At 32.7% G+C, this 11,549-nt stretch overlaps 1 long non-coding RNA gene across 1 annotated transcript; it reads left to right on the top strand.

Annotated features, from left to right (window-relative positions):
- The first annotated feature begins 6,251 nt into the window (after positions 1 to 6,251).
- LOC117104095 lies at positions 6,252 to 10,644 on the top strand. Its single transcript, XR_004444699.1, has 4 exons — positions 6,252 to 6,316; positions 7,274 to 7,372; positions 9,824 to 10,276; positions 10,326 to 10,644. It is a non-coding gene; the product is annotated as an uncharacterized LOC117104095 (long non-coding RNA).
- The last annotated feature ends 905 nt before the right edge of the window (positions 10,645 to 11,549 follow it).

Raw genomic sequence — 11,549 nt, 5'->3', positions numbered from 1 at the left:
ATCATTATTATTATTATTATTATTATTATTTTTATTATTATTATTATTTTTATTATTATTATTATTATTATTATCATCATTATTATTATTATTATTATTATTATTATACGTTGTACAATTGATTTTTCTAAGACACAATGAGCAAATTTGACAAAATACTTGAAATTGGTTAAAATGTGATGCAACATAACAAACATTTTTGCCTCCAGAGTCTGCCTTTAAAATATTATGTTATCTACTGTATTTTTTGCAATTTGTAAATTATAACCCTATATAACGTTAATCTTCAATATACTAGAAACTACTGGATATTTTAATAGATTTGAAAACTGCAGCTGTACATAATTTAGTTTTTTAATATTGCTTTCAACAACTGTATAAGATTGATTTGCTTGATTATTCAAATAAAAATTATTTGTATGTATGTACTATGTTTGCATTGTTGTGTGTCTATTTGCACGTGCTGACCTCTCTCCATTGGGGGCAAGGTTCAAACCGGTTCACTGAGCCCAGTGCGCCTCTCCCCCCCCCCCCCATTATGTTCATCAGACAGGCCTAGATTCCCATCGATCGACAACGAATTCGTCAGACCAAAAATATTAATTTGCCTATCTCCATAACATATTTTTGATTGCCAGTCTGTATATATTGTGGTCTAAAATCACAATTTTGGGCCATACTAAGCCGGTCATGAAAACTCTCCTTTTAAACACTAAGGGGGAATATATTCTGGGACATGACTGATGCTACAATCGTACATTGTGACTATGAAGGTGTTATTATAGCAATTCTATTAACACACTCATGCATGGAAACAGGGCTGATAAACAGATGTGATGGTGATGATAAGGATGGATAAATAGATGGTTGAATGATGATGAATGTGATGGATGGAAGAATGAATGAGGATGATGGAATGGATGGCAGGGGTGGGTGGATGAGGATAGATGATGACAAGGATGGTGGATGAGAAATGAAGGATAGTTGATGGATGGAAAATGAAGAATGGAAGAAGAATATGGAAGAATAATAATGGAAGAAAAATGGAGGACACAGGAAGAAGAATTTAATTCAATACAAATTTCATTATTGCAATCACATATAAAAATACAGATTGAATTTGCAAAAAAATACAATAAGATTCGATCATTTCAAAAATACATAAAAATTCAAATTCAAAATTGAAAAAGAGCGGACAGATCGAAAACAAGCAGACACGATTACTTTTGATTTATTTTAAATTTATTTTTCTATTTCTGTTTTTCATGCATTAATTTATTATTTATTTATTTATTTTTTTTTTTAATGCTTTTTAATCATCAACTAAAAACTTGGTTAGTCGATTTTTAAGGAAAGCATGCTTTAAGGCATTTGTATTCTTCATTTGCTTCCTTTCTCTTTTCATTTTCATTAACTTTATTTTAAAACTGCTTATATAATAATATGTTTATATTACAATTTATTCTATTTAACTTTATTTAACTCTATTTTTATATATATTATATTATGTAGTACATATAATATATACCGGTACTATATTGTAACTTAGTACCCTATAGTTGCATGGTACCTAAGGCATTCATCACTCCAGTTCCTCAGGGGCGGATCTATTGCATCTAGAGGGGGTGGGGGTGTCAGAGTTTTTTTCATAAAAACGTCGATTTTTCCTCTTCAGTGTTAAACGACTACTAAATTAAAATAGGCCTATCAACTAATATGTACAAGTTGCATATTCATTACAAATAAACTATTTAAACAATGTATATAGAGAGTCAGAGCTGATAGAAATAAACTATTTGAGTGGCGGTACGAAACAAAGGGTATACGTAGATAAGAAAGTATAATACATACTCCAAGTATTGAAATACACGCCATCGTGTTGGGATTCAATATTTCGACATTAATTATGTCATCATCAGGATCATCAGGATGATGACATAATTAATGTCGAAATATTGAATCCCAACACGATGGCGTGTATTTCAATATTTGGAGTATGTATTATACTTTCTTATCTGAGATTAATCAGACCCCCAACCCTCTTTTTTGGGCGTTTTTATGAAAAAAAAGTCTGACACCCCACCCTCTTTAAATGCGATAGATCCGCCCCTGCGGAACAGAAGGGATGAATGCCAGGTACCATGCAACTATAGGGTACTAAGTTACAATATAGTACCGGTATATATTATATGTACTATATAATTAATTATACATTATATATATATATATAAATAGAGTTAAATAGAATAAATTGTAATATAAACATATTATTATATAAGCAGTTTTAAAATAAAGTTAATGAAAATGAAAAGAGAAAGGAAGCAAATGAAGAATACAAATTCCTTAAAGCATGCTTTCCTTAAAAATCGACTCTTTAAAATCGGTTCTTATCCTACTATCATTAGTAATTACGGCTTGATTTTATTATTATTTTTTTTTTTTTACAATTATGTTAGATCATTATTTTATTTCTTATTGGGCCTTCCATAGATGCAAAGTTAGTTTGTGATGAAAACCTCAATCAACAAGGAAGAATTTTTAGTTATGTTAGGCGTATCTGCAAATTACGTATGTTGATACATTTATCAGTTTGTTTATTAATTATTCTGTTATGTGTGATACATGATTGTGTGTAGATTTATCGTAAATTGATAGATGATAATGAATCACCAACTTGCTTTGTGCAGGCCTAGGTTAACCTACTCACGCAGCTTATTTATGGCGATGTCACATACCAAGAATTAGGCCTAGGGCCTAGTCACTAGGCCCAAAACCAAATCAGGCCCAAAACCAAATCAGCCCCAAACCAACTCGGAACTCGGCCTAAGCCTAGACGACACTTCGGCCCAAAACCAACACGGACCAAACCCAACTCGGCCCGAACGATTCCAATGTGCTCACTGAAAAAAGAAAAAAAACCTGCTGGGGGTAGCCAGTATAAAAAATATAACAGCAGGCCTACCGTTTACTTTAAGATGACGCATAATGTGAAAAAAAAAAAAAAAGGTTAACGCATAATGTAAAAAGGTTTTACGCTTAATGTAAAAAAAATAACACATAATGTAAAAACCAACGTATAATGTAAAAACGTTTGATGAATAATGTAAAAACATTTTCTAACGCGTAATTTAAACATTTTATATCGCATAATGTAAATAAAAACCTAAAAAACTGTGTATGTAGACAGTTTGAATTAAATGTACCAGAATAAATCTGTGTCTTTGTGTGTTTTGTTTTGCTTTACCGTACATATAGGCCTAGGCCTATAAAATACATTATTTTATAAAGGTATGTTAAGATTTTTCTAAAAATTAATTTATTGGACTTGTAATATAATTCGAATATAAAAAATAAATAATAAGAAATAGTATAATAAAAAACAATATTAGGCTTATATTAATTAATAATTATATTATAATAATAATAATACTAAAATAATAAAAATAATACATATAATATAATAAAAAATATAATTCCAATAATATAAAAATAAATAATAAAAATAGTTATACTAAAAACGTTTACATAAAAACTTTTCTGTCGTGAATTGAAAAAAATAAACAAGAAAAACTTTGTATGTTCAATACCTATGTTTGAATTATTTCCTGTCTCTTATACACATCTAGATGTGTATAAGAGACAGGTATATATACATGTATATAGGCTTATATACTTTATTTTATAAAGGTATGTTAAGATTCTTATAACAAATAATCAATCAGACTAGTAATAATTTGAATAACATAAAAAATAAATAATAAGATTAATAGTAAAAAAAAACCCAATATATTTAAAGCCTATATATGATATTCAAAAAATTATAGTGATAATTATACTAAAAGAATAATAAAAAAATAATAGTTACAAAAATAACAGTATAATGATTATAAAATATGTAATTCAGATAATATAAAAATAAATAACGGTAATAAGAATAGTTATACTAAAAACATTTACTTAAAAACTTCAGTCGTGAAAAAAAAAAAAAACATGTATGTAGCCAGTTTGAATTAAATTTACTTGAATAAATCTGTATATTAATGTATTTTGTTTTGCTCTATTGTATTCATACAAATATATATATATAAGCCTATACATTATTTTATAAAGGTATGTTAAGATTCTTCTGAAAAATAATGGGACTAGAATTCGGATAATGTAAAAAACAATATTAGGGCCTATACAGTATATGGTATTAATAATAATAATAATACTAAAATCATAATAATTAATATAAGATAATAATTATAAAATATATAATTTTGATAATATAAAAATTTAAAAAAATGAGAATAGTTATACTAAGAATAATATTTATAATTATGATAATAAAAATACTAAAGTAATAATAATATTATTTATTAGTCGTATTCAACATCTAATTTCATTGAATTGTCATTTGGGTAATGGGTAATCGCGATCGCTATTCATTTGGGTAATTCTGTATCATTTGGGTAGTTGTCTTCGGGGCCGTGAGTGCTGGTTTTGTCCGAGTTGTCACCAGGGACGAGTTGGTTTTTTGGTCCGAGTTGGTTTTGGGGCGAAGTGTCGTCTGGGCCGAGTTGGTTTTGGTCCGAGTTGGCTTGGGCCAAAGTGTCCTGCTACCGAAATACAGTACTTTGGTGTTCGTTGGCCATTCATTACTCATTAGTTAGACAAATGCTGAGTATACATTATGCATTCGCCATGGCAAAGTTTTGGATGAATGGGATGTATTTGGACAAACAACGGACGGAGAGAAAACCTAAACCCAGCATGCACTCAACGAATGCTCATCGTATACATAGCATATTTAGCAAAATGTTGTCATACGTTCAAAATTTTGAACATGTCCAAAATTTATAATCAACCCCAGCGTACCTCTCCGTACTTCTACGAACAGCTAACGAATACAACGTCAAAGGTATTACAAATGTGTCACGAACTAATAGGCAGTTTTTGCCGCACAGGTTTTTCAATTTGTTTACAAAAGGGGTGGAGCTATCGCGCTGCATCTTTGGTACTAACATTAAAGTTAAGGTTAACATTGTGCGGCAAAAACTACCTAATGTCAACTTACGCGAACGTAAACCAAAATTTTTATAAACATCTGCATACGTTGGCTCTATTCGCTACATTGTGACAGGGGCTTTACCACAGAGTAACGTAAATGTGATTGCCCTGAATGCACTCTAAATCAGTGTCGTAGCTACGGGCAGTGCACCCAGTGGAAAGCACTGGGGCCCAGTGCTATTAAGGGCCCATTCATAGACCTAAATATAATAATTTAAAATAATTTCCAACTTTTTTTGAAGAATAAAGCGGCCAGTCAGCCCTCAATAATATTCGGTCTTTAGAGGAGTAAATATTGATTACTGTCTTGATTTCAAATCAGTGGTGTATTCAAGGGTGTCCCAGCCCAGTCACTTTTTGACGTTCACAGCGATGTTGGTAAAGCGGCGATAGTTTAAAATGGTTGAAGTTTTACGTCGAGATTTTTACTTCAACTTATGGACTAAAGACTTCATTAATCAATACAGTAAAACAATACTGTTGCTATATATAATGTATTTTTTGTTTAAGGCTTGGCATTTGTATTATCAGGTTAAAGTTCTCACTACATCACTACCTGCATTATTTTTCAAATTCATTCTGATTTAATTGCATAGAAAATAGCCTCATTACAACACCTCAATCTGTTTGAAAGTCTTTCAATAGGGCCCCTCTATTTCTATTTCCTCCCTGTTTCCAATTCCTGGATCCGCCACTGCCATCTTCAATACATATGTTATGAATTATTTCGGCTCATTGTTTACAAACAAGGAAAGCTGTTACTATTCATGTTTCTATAATTTATTTTCCATGAACTGGTGAAATTAGCCACTCTACAATCCATTAAATTATGTCCTCTAATCCTCTAAAGGACCATAGCTTTGCTTCGCTCCTACTCCCCACCAGGGGTCTGCCCCTTGATCCCACCAAGGCCCTAGGCAGGCCCAGATCCCCCTGCTATTGACCCTGACAACTAAGCCTACCCGAGGTGCATGGCCACTCTCAACAGCCCTGTCATTACACCAATATTTATTGAAAATATAATTCCGTTTAGTTATTTACATTCCTCTAATAAACCAATAACAGACCACAGAACCCTCTAATACCTCTTTACGTACAAAGGAACATACGCCCCTTTTCCAAAAAGGTTCTGGTTGATTTATTCCTTTTATTTTATAGAGCAGCATGTTAGTATAGAGGCAGCTTGACTGACACCTTAAAAAACATTGTGTTCTGCTACAGTATGTGAGGAAAGTAGATAACAACACAAGAATACCAGATATTGGTAAGTGGAAAGATATTTCCTTTTTTTCATATTAATAAGATGTTAGGCTTTTATATAGCGCTTTTTGCCAACAGGGCCTGTAAGCACTTCACATTATTACCCCAGTCATTAGATTAAACGCCTATGGAACACAAACCCAAGCTTCCTGGGGAGTATTCCATTATCAGCACTTTTTGGCATTTAACCCCACCAGGTACCCATGATAAATTACTCCTAGGTGGAGAAAAGCAATGCAGATAAAGTGTCTTACCCAAGGACACAAGTTAAATGAACAGTGAGGGGTTGAAACAGATGAATTCGCCTACCATTGACCCTAGACAACTAATCCATACAGTATAACTAACTGCTGCTATATACAATGTATTTTTGTTTAAGACTTGGCATTTGTATTATCAGGTTAAAGTTCACACTACAGCATTACCTTTATTATTTTTTCAAATTCATTCTGATTTATTTGCATTGAAAATAGCCCTATTACAACACCTCAATCTGTGAAAGTCCTTCAATAGGGCCCCTCTATTTCCAATTCCTCTCTATTTCCAACTCCTGGATCCGCCACTGCCATCTTCAATACCTATGTTATAAATTATTTCGGCTCAGTGTTTACAAACAAGGAAAGCTGTTACTATTCATGTTTCTATAATTTATTTTCCATGAACTGGTGAAATTAGCCACTCTACAATCCATTAAATTATGTCCTCTAATCCTCTAAAGGACCATAGCTTCGCTCCTCCCCCACCAGGGTCTGCCCCTTGATCCCACCAAAGCCCTAGGCAGCCCCAGATCCCCCTACAATTGACCCTATACAACTAAGCCTACCCGGCCACTCTCAACAGCCCTGTCATTACATCAATATTTATTGAAAATATAATTGCATTTAGTTATTTACATTCGTACAAAGGAACATACGTCCCTTTCCATAAAGGTTCTGGTTGATTTATTCCTTTTATTTTAAAGAGCAGCATGTTGGTAGAGGCAGCTTGACTGACACCTTAAAAAACATCATGTTCTGCTATGTGAGAAAAGTAGATAACAACACAAGAATACCAGATATTGGTAAGTGGAAAGATATTTCATTTCTTCATAATATGTTAAACTTTTATGTAGCGCTTTTTGCCAACAGGGCCTGTAAGCACTTCATATTATTACCCCCAGTCATTGGATTAAACGCCTATGGAACACAAACCCAAGCTCCCTGGGGGAGTATTCCATTATCAGCACTTATTGACATTCAACCCCACCAGGTACCCATGATAAATTACTCCTAGGTGGAGGAAAGCATGCAGATAAAGTGTCAATACCCAAGGACACAAGTTAAATGAACAGTGAGGGGTTGAAACCAAGACCAAGTTGAGAAACCAAACTGTCCCCACTGCGCCAAACCACTTCTCTTAATTGTAATGTAGGCCTATTATCGAGTGTTATTTTATAGCTATGGTTAATAATTTGTAATGTAAAATTATATACCTGTATTGCTGCATGCAGTGATTTTTGATGAGCATCCACCTATCATTAATAAGATAAATAATTTGGTGAGGAGTTGTAACACAACTTGATATCTTTATTTTTCACTGTGCAGGATTTACTGTGGTAGTGATTGTTTAATTTTCATAATTGGGGGCAGATTTAATGCCCCATTCCAAAAGTATTGAAAGAAAGGGAAAGAAATCATTTGTTGCCCAAACTGCGTTACAGATTACTCCTGTGGGTTTAAGAAAATAATAAAAATTTGTACAGTTGTCTTAAGCAACATTAAAATATATATATATTTTCATTTTTGTTTAGATTAAATTTTAATTCTATCCTGTTCTCAAGCCAGGCTTGAAACTCTAGTGTGACCGTAGCCTATGTTATGAATTATTTCGGCTCATTGTTTACAAACAAGGAAAGCTGTTACTATTCATGTTTCTATAATTTATTTTCCATGAACTGGTGAAATTAGCCACTCTACAATCCATTAAATTATGTCCTCGAATCCTCTAAAGGACCATAGCTTCGCTTCGCTCCTACTCCCCAACAGGGGTCTGCACCTTGATCCCACCAAGGCCCTAGGCAGGCCCAGATCCCCCTACCATTGACCCTAGACAACTAAGCCTACCCGAGGTGCATGGCCACTTTCAACAGCCCTGTCATTACATCAATATTTATTGAAAATATAATTCCATTTAGTTATTTACATTCCTCTATTATAAACCATTAACAGACCACAGAACCCTCTAATACCTTTTTACATACGTACAAAGGAACATACGCCTCTTTTCCAAAAAGGTTCTGGTTGATTTATTCCTTTTATTTTATAGAGCAGCATGTTGGTATAGAGGCAGCTTGACTGACACCTTAAAAAACATCATGTTCTGCTCTGTGAGAAAAGTAGATAACAACACAAGAATACAGTACCAGATATTGGTAAGTGGAAAGATATTTCATTTTTTCATATCAATAATATGTTAAACTTTTATATAGCGCTTTTTGCCAACAGGGCCTGTAAGCACTTCACATTATTACCCCCCAGTCATTGGATTAAATGCCTATGGAACACAAACTCAAGCTCCCCGGGGGAGTATTCCATTATCAGCACTTATTGACATTTAACCCCACCAGGTACCCAGGATAAATTACTCCTAGGTGGAGAAAAGCAATGCAGATAAAGTGTCTTACCCAAGGACACAAGTTAAATGAACAGTGAGGGATTGAAACCAAGACCAAGTTGAGAAACCAAACTGTCCCCACTCCGCTAAACCACTTCTTTTATTGTGATGTAGGCCTATTATCGAGTGTTATTTTATAGCTATGGTTAATAATTTGTAATGTAAAATTATATATTGCTGCATTTTATTTGATATACATGCAGTGATTTTTGATGAGCATCGACCCATCATTAATAAGATAAATAATTTTGGTGAGGAGTAATACAATTTAATATCTTTATTTTTCACTGTGCAGGATTTACTGTGGTAGTGATTGTGTAATTTTTCATAATTGGAGGCAGATTTAACGCCCCTTTCCAAAAGTATTGAAAGAAATCATTTGTTGCCTAAACTGCATTCGAGATTACTTCTGTGGGTTTAAGAAAATAATAATAATTTGTAAAGTTAATATATAATATTATATATATTTTTTCATTTTTGTTTAGATTAAATATTAATTCTATCAATTCAAGCAATACCACCATAAGTGATAATTAAGAACCCAGTGTCTTCAAATATTTACAATCTCATATCTGAGTTTGCAGTATTACAATGTGTAAATCACCATTCAGGGAAGTTTATTGTGAACTCACCAAGAAAGGTCTGCACATCAACAAGCCTTGCCTTGGGATATATTATAGTCAGGCTTTATCAAACTCGTGTTAGTGTTGAATTTATTATAAAGTTTTTAAATGTAGTATTTCTTTAAATAAATGAAAATGTGTTATTTAGCAATTATTTTAAAAGAAATAAAATCAATCAAAGTCCTAATATTTGTTGGTTGAATCTAATATTTAAAAAAAATGTTTTTTAATTACAGATAGCTTGCTACAGTTAATTCATTAGCATATTCAACCAGACCAGCAGTCTTCATTACCAGGCAGAAAAATGATGAATATTCATTGAAATCAACTTGAAACTGCAAAACTCAGGAAAACAGCAAAACTGACACCAAGTCCAGAACAACTTCTGAGAGGCATATATATCTTTCAGCGGGGCCAAGGGTGGTGGGTGGCGCGTAGGTTCCACGGCAGCCGAATGCCTATGATAGGCGATCGCTTCCGCTTGGATCCTCCCGACTGTCTTAATGCGCGAGATGCTGCCGAAATTTTCAAAAAAAGTTTTGGTAACATTTATTGGATTGTAAGTGTTGTTTGAAATACATTACGCTACAAAAGAGTTGTAGTACAATGAAAATGGTGTTGGCAATTAGTTTTATTCAAGTCCAGAATTTCATTTAAGTCCAGAATAGGACTCAACCATTTACACTAAAGTCAAAAATTTTAACTAAGTCCAGAATGGGAGTAATATTTTACACTAAGTCCAGAATAGGACTCAACCATTTACATTAATTTAAAAAAGAATTCTTTTTAAAGTCTAGAAATTTACATTAAGTCCAAGATGGGACCAATAATTTACACTAAGTTTCACTTCGTCCAGCATAGGACTCAACCATTTACATTAATTTAAAAAGGAATTCTTTTTAAAGTCTAGAAATTTACATTAAGTCCAAGATAGGACCAATAATTTACACTAAGTTTAACTAAGTCCAGCATAGGACTCAACTATTTACATTAAGTCCAGAATGTTAGCTAAGTCCAGAATAGGACTCAACCATTTACATTAATTTAACTAAGTCCAGCATTTACATTATTTAAAGAAGAATTTTTACGAATTCCACAATAGTATACCATTTACACTACAGGTGTAGGTCCAGAATGGGAGTAATATTTTACACTAAGTCAAGTCCAAGGTATTACCAATAATTTACACTAGGTCCAGAATTGGACAAACATTTTAACTAAGTACAATAATTTACATACTCTTTGGACCAGAATTGGACCAACATTTTAACTAAAATTGAGATTTTCATCTATAAGCCATCTTAACGAAGTACAGAATCATTACCTGTATGCTGTACACTGCATAATTCAAACAAATTAGTCTGTTTTTCAAAGTTCATTACTGCATTTGTATGTTAAAATTTTACTTCCATGCTTTATCTCAGTCTGATGTTGCTAAGCTTCAGTTACCAGGGTTCAAGCAAATCAGTCCTGATTTCCCACAATGCATTTCTTTGCTCCATGTTTATATAAACAGCTTGAGTTTTCCCCAGTTACCAGCTTCAGTTATCCAAGCTTCCAACAAATCCGACTGGACAACCAATTGTTTATCTGCATTATGCATTTAACAAACTCCTACTGAATGCTTTTCTTCGCAAATACATGATGAACATGTGCCTGTGTTTCCCTGAAAAATATAGATAACAAGAATTATTAGTTATTATTAATTATTATTAGAATTAGTACAATTACGCTATTAAATAACTGCAAGTATTATAATAATATCATCTACTAAAATAATACTACGGCAGTCATTTACAAGATACATAATATACAGACAATATTGAACAAGAATAAAAACAAATTTAATTTTTGAATATACTAGTCAAAGTTTTAACATTGTTATAAGCTTTCCAAAATTATATACCAGACTATATTTTTATATAAATGAAATAGTAACATATAGACTTTCATGGGCTATCC

The sequence above is a fragment of the Anneissia japonica genome, unplaced genomic scaffold (genome assembly GCF_011630105.1).
Source record: "Anneissia japonica isolate Jap-2015-1 unplaced genomic scaffold, ASM1163010v1 scaffold288183_len337429_cov161, whole genome shotgun sequence".
NCBI classification, from domain to species: Eukaryota; Metazoa; Echinodermata; class Crinoidea; order Comatulida; family Comatulidae; genus Anneissia; species Anneissia japonica.
This window is presented reverse-complemented; position numbering and strand designations above follow the sequence as displayed.